General features: G+C 63.1%; 1 protein-coding gene across 1 annotated transcript in view; it reads right to left on the bottom strand.

Annotated features, from left to right (window-relative positions):
• The window catches only part of NACC2 (NACC family member 2, BEN and BTB (POZ) domain containing), a 45,736-nt gene extending 37,160 nt beyond the window's left edge, over positions 1–8,576 (bottom strand). Inside the window, exon 1 of the mRNA XM_014529661.1 lies at positions 8,327–8,576. The gene's annotated coding sequence lies outside the window, so the exon portion shown is untranslated. The remainder of the gene's footprint in view (positions 1–8,326) is intronic.
• Between the last annotated feature and the right edge of the window lie 311 nt (positions 8,577–8,887).

Genomic DNA, 8,887 nt, shown 5'->3' with positions numbered 1-8,887 from the left:
TCCCGAAGGCGGCCTGGGCACGCGTCCTGGGGCTTCCGCCTCACGCCGCTAACGAACTCCCTCACGAGGCTTCTTGGAAATCAGCGGCTGTGACGTAATCACAGCTGCCGGGGCCTGACCGGCCCTCCACGTCTCCTTCAGTTATAATTATTACCAAAGTCGGTGGAGACACAGCGAGGAGGAACCGAAACCCCGAGGAATGCCCAGGGGCCTGGGGGGGCACCCGCTGCCCTGTCCCCCCTCCCCCGGGACCAGGAGGCGCAGTCCTTCTGCAGGGCCGGGCTGTCTACCTGGTGCACCTGGCCCAGGTGAGCAGGGGAGCCGGTGAGGGCGGGCGAGGGGCAGCTGTACCTGCTGTCTTTGTCCCGCCCCGGCCCCTCCAGGGCAGCACCTGGACCCAAGAAGGCCCTCTGCTCTGGGCCCAACCCCTCTGGACTGTCTCCTTCTGTGAAGCGAGGGGTATCGGACACCCTCCAACGACCCTGGGTCCTGGCTGACCCGCCAGGGGTTCTGGGCAGCTCGTCACAGAGCCAGACTGACCACAGGACGCCGCAGCGAGCAGGGGAGGGCGGGGCTTCTCGTCAAAGGGCCGCCAGTGTGATGCCATCCCAAGCCTCGGCCTTGGGGCCTCCAGCCCACACCCAGGACCAGGGAGCCAGGAGCGACCAGACCCTAGAGCAGCGGTTCTCAACCTTCTGGCCCTTTAAATACAGTTCCTCGTGTTGTGACCCAACCATACAATTATTGTCGTTGCTACTTCATAACTGTCATGTTGCTACTGTGATGAATCGTCATGTAAATATCTGAGATGCAGGATGGTCTTAGGCGACTCCTGTGAAAGGGTCGTTCGACCGCCAAAGGGGTCTCGACCCACAGGTTGAGAACCGCTGCTCTAGAGCCTGGGGAGGGAGTCCCTGATTTGGGACTTGGGACCTCAGAACCGGGAGAGCATAAATTTCTGCTTTTATTTACTTACTACAGGCCTGGTGCACGACTTGGGGGGGGGTCCCTCAGCCCAGCCTGCGCCTCTCACAGTCCAGGACCCCTCGGGGGATGTCCGCCTGCTGGCTTAGGCCCGATGCCCCTGGAGATGCCCCTAAGCCGGCAGTCAGACATCCCTCGCAGCGCAAGGTCCAGCTGCTTCCAGGTTTATGAAATACTAGAGGCCCGGTGCATGAAATTTGTGCACTCGGGGGGTGTCCCTCAGCCCAACCTGCACCCTCTTGCAGTCTGGGAGCCCTCAAACATGCTGCAGGCAGGAGAGGCTCCCGCCACCACTGCTGTGCTCGCCAGCCGTGAGCCCGGGGCGGCTTCTGGCTCAGCGGTGCTCCCCCTGTGGGAGTGCACTGACCACCAGGGGGCAGCTCCTGCGTTGAGTGTCTGCCCCCTGGTGGTCAGTGCATGTCATAGTGACCGGACGACCGATCGTTTGGTCAACTGGTCGTAACTGTCGCTTAGGCTTTTATGTATATAGATTTATTAAAACATGGGTTTTTAGAGAGAGATCAATTGATTTGTTGTTCCACTTATTAATGCATTCACTGGATGATTTTTTTAAATTTCACTTGTTTTCTTACTTTTCTACCTTTTTAAATATATTTTTATTGATTTCAGAGAGGAAGGAGAGGGAGAGAGACAGAAACATCAGTGATGAGAATCACAGATTGGCTGCCTCCTGCACGCCCCCTACTGTAGGTCGAGCCCACAACCTGGGCACGTGCTATTGACTGGAATCGAACCCGGGACCCTTCAGTTCCTAGGCCGACACTCTATCACTGAGCCAAACCAGCCAGGGCCACTGGCTGGTTCTGTGTGTGCCCCGACGGGCATCAAACCTGCAGCCTTGGCGTATCAGGGCGACCCTCTGACCCACCGAGTTGCCCGACCAGAGCCCATCCCAGCTGGGGGCACTTTGTTCAGCCACCCCGGGGAGCACACAACCCTCACCCCACGTGGACCTCGACCCTGCTGGCCGCGGGCTGACCGGCTCAGACCCAGACAACATCTGCCAGGACCAGGCGGCCCCGGAACCGCTGGGGTCAGGGAGGAGACGCGGCCTACGGGAGGCCACCTCTCTACGGACCCCACTTCTCACGCTCGTCGTCCGCAGGGGGGGCACCAGGCTGGGGACACCTCCCCTCCTGCTTCACCCCCCTGGGCACACAGCCCCGGAGCCCAGAGGAAGGGGGGGCAGTGCTGCCCGCAGCCTGGCCCCTGGGGCCCGTTCTAGGGACCCAGCTACCCTCGCCGGATGGTGCTCTGTTCTCTTCTCTTTGCCTGGTTTGGTATTTCCCCCAATTTCATGACTTACTTTTTTCTTGGGGGGTGGGGGGATGGAAGGGACACAGGAAGAGAGGACAGAGGGCCACCTGGTGGGGTCTCTGCTACAGTCTGGTCCACGGTGGCCACACGCCTCTCCTCCCCAGGACCCCTCACAGGCCATGGACGGGCCAACCAAACTGCTTACGATAATTAACACGAATCCTGCGTCCTGTCCCCAAACCTACGAGACCACGGGCACAGTCTCGGGAAGATCCCCCTCCATCGGTGACCCCGTTTCCTGCCCTGCACCCCAGCCCTGCCCCTGACAACAGAGCCCCCTAGACCTCCCGCCTGCACGGGCCCTCATGCCCACCTGGCACTTGTCTGTCTGTGTGTCTGGCTGTCCGCCCTCCTGGGCAAGCACAGGGCTGAGCACATGGCCTGCCCGCTCCAGGCACTGAAGGTTCTATGTGCCCCGGCCACCCTGGGTTGAATAGGGTCTCCCCAGATTCATGTCCACCCAGGACCTCAGACTGTGACCTTATTAGGAAAGAAGGTCTCTCAGGATTAGTTAGGGTCTCACAATCCTGGATCGCGTGGGCCCCGCACCCAATGCCGGGCGTCCTGGTAAGAAGAGGGACCTTTGGGCACAGACACAGAGGGCGACGGCCACGGACCGTGGACATGAAGACGGGAGGGGCGCGTCTCAGGCCCAGGGAGGCCAGGGCTGCCGGCACCGCCAGGAGCTGGGGAGGCAGGGGTTCCCCCCGGAGCCCCAGGAGGAGCCAGCCCTGCCCACACCTCGATGTTGACTGTGGCTCCAGAGCTGAGAGGGTATCCGCCTGCTGTCTCAAGCTCCGGGTTTATGGTGGGTGAGCGCACAGGCTCCCGCCCCTCCCACAGGGAAAGGCATCACTGCCCTGTGTCCGGGAGCTCGCGGACCCCACAGCAACCCCCGAGCAGTGGTCACGGAGGAGGTGGGCTTGGCAGGAAAGGGGGAGGCGGGCGGGTCACAGGGGAAAAGCAGGCGGGGGCCCTCCCACCCTCCAGCCAGGATGTCCGCACAGAGCCCCCCAGGGACAGGACGTGGGATGCACCCCCTTTGTTTCTGCTTCAGAGCTCACCGTCCGCACCCTCCACTTCACACACGGGGAGACTGAGGCCCAGGGTCCCCCAGCAGCACAGTGAGGGGTGGGGTTCAAATCACAAGACAACACTGGCCCTATTCCCGGGCTCTGCGGCCGCCGCTGCTCCGTGGACGATGGTAGGGCTCGTCCCCACAGAGTCCTCAGAACTGTCAGGCCCCGCCCAGTCCCAGCAGCCCCTGAGCTGTGCCTGCCTCTCCTCTGAGCTGCTGGGGGGCGGGCGGGGCGGGGGAGAGCATCTGGCACCAGGCCCCCTGCTCCCCCCTTGCCGTTCACGGTGATTTGACCAGGAGGTGCAGTGTGACCAGGAGGTGCAATGCGGCACGAAGCACGGTTGGCAGCCAGCACTGGGGTGCAGGACCCCCTAAGATCCCATGGTTGCCAGGCGGACACTGTCTCTGAGAGTCCACAAATGGTCCTGCTCTGTGGGGTCAGGAAGATTTTCACCCCAAACCTGCTCTGTCCAGTTTCTTCAGTAAGTGGGACAGAGGGCGACGGAAGAAATCTTGAAGCTGGCGGACTGCAGCCCGGCCCCCATCAGAACCAGCGGGGCTGCCGGTGACACGGGATGAAGCAGCTACTTCCGACCAGCTCCTGCCCCTCCCCCTCCCCAGGGAGGCACTGCTTCCCCGGGGCTGCCCAGGCCCTGCACCTGCAAGGCCAGTGTGAGTCCGTCCCAGGATCGCCTGCTGCACGGAGGCCGGTCTGGGACAGGAACTGGGGAGCAAGTGCTGGGAGCTCGGAGTCCCTGGCCCAGCTTCCTCCACGCCTGCCTGCAAGGGCCAGCACTTAACAAGCATCAGGACCCAGCGACAGGCCCGGGGGTTGGGGGACACGGCGTCCTGCCTGGCTCTCACCCTGCTCCGGAGCCTCCTCTGGGTCCACCTGTCCCGATGCCCCTCGTGTCCCTCCCTGAGTCCCCCCCTCACCCCCTTCCGCCACGGACCAGGGACAAGGCTGTGGGGAGGGGGGGCACTGTCCTGAGACAGCCCAGGGACCGAGGCTGGGGGGCCCAGGACAGCAGTGCCCCCCCCGGACCCGCCCCATCCCATCCTGGGAGTGCTGCTGGCGGGCAGTTTGCATCATACTCTGCCAGTAACGCGGCCTCTGGTGATGCTCTGGCACCAGCGGAGCTGAGGCGGCTGCTGCACAAGAGCCGTCCTCTAGACGCCGTTTCCCTTTATAGGAAGGTGTTGCAAACGCACAGACACGAAATCCGTCAGTTGCAGCCCCACCGCCAACCACCTGACCGGCTTCCCCGCGAGACCAACCGTTGTGCCCTGGGCCCCTCCTGCCAGCCTCACCCAGCGGCGCCGCCCAACCCGAACCACCGCTGGCTCCGGCCAGTCAAGGGCACGTCTGTGCAGAGAAGGTCACGGGGCACCTGCTGCCCACCTAGCCGGGTCCCGACCGCCCTGGAGGTGGGCAGAGGGGCTCCCTTCACGCCGCCCAGCATCATGCTGGACACCCCAGTGCCCAGGAAGCCAGGCTCCTAGGAGACACATGGGCGCCACGGAGTCCTGAGAACTCAATCCGGAGGCTCGGGCGCCACCGGAACTGCCACGAAGCCCCGAGGGCCTGGCCAGGGGCTCCCATCGCCCCTCCCCCAGCGCCCTCGCTCAGCCACACCCAGCTGTGGCCTGCGGCACCTCCGAGAGCCGGGAGACATCCCTGGCAGGTGACCGGCCTGGCAGCGTCCACACCCCAGGTGTCCCCTGGGAACAGAGCAGTGGGTATATACAGGCTCCACTGGGGAGGGGAGAGGGCAAGGCGGGCTGGAGGGGCAGGGCCTACCACTTGGGGCCCCCCCCACCCCTCCACAAACAGGGCAGAGGAAGCCAAGGGCTCCCCTCTCCTCCCTACAGTTAGGAGCCAGGCACCCTCAACCTCTATTTTCTTAAAAGCTTTTTTTTTTCTTTTTTATTAAAAAAAAATCCAATTATAGCACAAATCTCTCAGCAGGGGTCAGTGTAGAATAAGAATAGCCAGAGGTAATGGACATGACACAGGCAAGATTAATGCCTAAAGCGTTTCCAAAGTTGTATGATGCAGATTTCATTAACATTTTAATTGTAATGTATCTTTTTAATCTTCTCTCACCCTAATGGTTTTATATCCAAAAGAAAAAAAAAATAGGAAGAAAAAACTGCTGACAACAACAAAAAGTATCAATATACAGAATTTAACAAAGGCGCTTAGCAGCGCAACGGAAACCAAATTAAATGAGCAAAACTATGTTAACATTCTGATTTTCTAACAGCAGGAAAGTCAGAACGCAGCGAAAGCCATCCCTTCTCCCTTCCGGGCAGGGACGGGCGAGGACGGAGCCAGGGCGGCGGAGGGAGAGGCCAGGACCCGCCTTTCTGTTCTCGATGGTGGAGGGGGCTCCCTCTAAGGCCCCAGGAGCCCCCTGCTCCCCACTATCTGGACGCCAGAAAATGCCAATCTTCAGAACATACCGGCCATCAGGGCGGGAGCCCCTGGTACCACAGGATGGGGAGGGGGTCACCATCATGAGGGGCCTTTGGGGGGGCAAGGGCTGGGCTGAAGACAAGGCCCACGAGGAGGCCCAGAAGGCCCTGGACGGCACTGCTACCTCCAATTTTCAAAGGCGTTTTCTCCAGAAATACAACCAACCCTGACCACTCAGGGCCCCGCGTTTTTATTTATTTATTTTAAATATATTTTCATTGATTTCAGAGGGGAAGGGAGAGGGAGAGAGAGAGAGAAACATCAGTGGGGAGAGAGAATCATGGATCAGCTCTCTCCTGCACGCCCCCTACTGGGGATCGAGCCTGCAACCCGGGCCTGTGCCCTTGACCGGAATCGAACCCGAGACCCTTCAGTCCACAGGCTGGGGCTCTATCTACTGAGCCACACCAGCCAGGGCCAGATTTTTATTTTCAATCAACAGACGCTCCTAGAGCACCAAACTTGTGCTGACCCTCCGCCCCCAATCCAGCTCCCCAGGACCACACCCCCAGGTCCAGGCCACCCTCAGGGACCCGCGGCTGGGCCTGGGACACAGCCCGAACTGTGGCTCACCCCAGTGACTATATATGGGCACTTTCAGCCCCTGCGTCCCCGCCCCCGGCACTGCCTGCTTCCCAGGCTCCGGGCAGGCACTGGGCGGGGCCCAGGAGCTCCCGGCCCATCCATGGCCATGTGCCCTCCTGGATGCCAGGGCCCGGGCTGCGGGGGAGGGGCAGGATTCCTTCGGACGGCCAGAGCCAGCCTCTGCTCCCCGTGAGGCCGGGAAGCGTCTCAGAGAAAAGAACCTTCCATCCTCCCTGGAGACTGGGAAGCAGCCTCCCCTTAAAGGACCATGACCCTCACTGGCTCCAGCCCACTTCCCGGGAGGGGCCCTGGGGAGGCCCCCGAGGCCAAGCCCGTGCTGCACAGAGGCCCCAGGCCAGGCCTGCGCACCTCAGCCTCCCAGCACCTAATAAGGAAGCTGCCAAGTAGCATCGATGCACAGGGAGGGCTCAGAGAGGGTGAGTTACCCACCCACGTTCACACAGCCTTGGGCGCACGTGACCTGGGAGAGACTGAAGAGCTGGCCCGTCTGCTTGCCTGGACACAGGCCCGGCCAGCGGTGGGGGCGGGCGGGGCCCCGAGAGCCAGATGCCCTCCCTGTCCTTCTGCTCCCAGGGCTCCCGGCCCGGGCAGCCATGGGGCACGGGGGCCCCTCCCTCCCCCCAGGATGCCAGCCACAGGCACCGGGAGCCATGCTCTCAGGTCCTGTCCCTGACCCTTCTAGACTCGCTGTGCCTGCCCCGACCGCCTGGGGAGACCCTCACTGGGTCAGAATTCCTGCTCTTCCCAGGCCTGATCTGAAAGACAAAGGCCAGACCCGCAGGGAGGAAGCCCACACCACCCTGTCAGCAGCTGCAGGTGCAGAGGGAGCCGCGCCCCCAGCATATCTCACTCATGATCTCATCCAGGCCCGGCCTGGTGAGAGCAGGAATTCGCTACCAGAGAAACCGAGGCCAGGCCGCCAGGGCCGCGGCCCAGAGGTGAGCGGCGCCTCAGGCTGCTGAGGGGTGAGGTTGTTTTCCCAGCCGGCACCCTGGGTCCAAGGCTGGGAGGGCGGGAAGGGCATGACCTCTCGGCACACAGAGAGGAAACCGGGAGGGGTGGGGCCTCACGGGGTGGAGGGGGCAGACTGCTCCCCTCAGGGAGGAGGAGAGGGCGCCCTACAGGCATGAGGTGCTCCGAGGGCGCCCAGGGAGGGCCCAGCTCTCGGACCCTGGAGGCAAGTGGCCGGCTGGGCTGGTGAGAGGCCCAAGGGAGCCGGTCCCAAACAGGCCCTGCCGGCCCCTCGCCAGCCGTCAGACCCCAGGCCCAGCAGGCGTTCCAAGCCCCTACAGTGCGCAGGCTCTGGGCAGGCTCTGCTCACCAGGAGCAGCTGGGGACACTGCCCCTGCCCCGGGAAAGCCCCGTGCACCACACACAGGGTTTGCTCCCCATCAAAGACCAGGCCTGGGCCTGCAGGCCGCCCTTCCTTAGTGCCCGTCACACTGGGGGCGGGGGGGCGGGGGGGGGTGAGCAAAGGGCCTGGTTCTCCTGAGGAAGGCGCTGGGGTCTGGAGCGAGGGGCCTGACCAGCTCTCGCTGGATCTGACGGGCGGGGCAGACACTCACCACCCGCTCCCCCAGCCCCACCCCCGCCAAGGCGGCTCCTCTCACCCCACAGCCCAAGGGGACAACACGAGCCAGGAGAGACAAGGCCAACCAGAGCACAGGTGAGAGCACAGGTGAGCAGGAGGGGCAGATGGGCGGCGTAGGGAGGCGTGGAGGGAGCCAGGCCCCGGGTGTCTGAGGTCTGTGTCCCATGCATTTGGGGAGCACAGGCCTCAGAGGGCCAGGTGCAAGGGGAGCGTGGGAACACCCCCAAAAGGGTCAATGCCCAGTGCTTACCTTCTGTCCCGTGAGGGGCCCTGGGCCCATGACACAGGCCTGGCGAGCAGGACCCCAGAGGTAAAGGTCCGGGGGACCCGGCTGTCAGGGCCACTGCCATCACCCCTCTTACTGGAGCAGCACGCTCACGTTTTGGTGAAAGACAGGAGAGGTTTGCAGGGTCACCGTGAGCCCACCTCCCCGAGGGGCCCCTCGGACACACGTCTGTGGCCGAGGACCCAGGGGCAGCAGCCTGGTCACCGCCCAGCACCGGCCCCGCTGAACACGTCCTGCAGAGCCGGAGCGGCTCGAGCAGGGGCTGGACGCAGCGTCACCAGCTGGGTATCAGACAATGCGTCCAGCGCCCTGCCGGCCTGGGTGTGACCACTGACAACAGATCTCCGGCCACTGAGCGGGGACAAGTGATACCCCGTTCTACGTCTGCACTCCTTCCTGCGGCTCCGGGGGACAGGGGGGTGAACCCCTAGGTCTCATCGTCTGTTTCCCTGGCTCGGACCCCAGCTAAGGTGCCCCCAACAGTGGAATGGCCCCGGGGAAATACCCACAGGCCTGGGGGGCCCA

Source organism: Myotis brandtii, unplaced genomic scaffold (assembly GCF_000412655.1).
Source record: "Myotis brandtii unplaced genomic scaffold, ASM41265v1 scaffold691, whole genome shotgun sequence".
Classification (NCBI taxonomy): Eukaryota; Metazoa; Chordata; class Mammalia; order Chiroptera; family Vespertilionidae; genus Myotis; species Myotis brandtii.
This window is presented reverse-complemented; position numbering and strand designations above follow the sequence as displayed.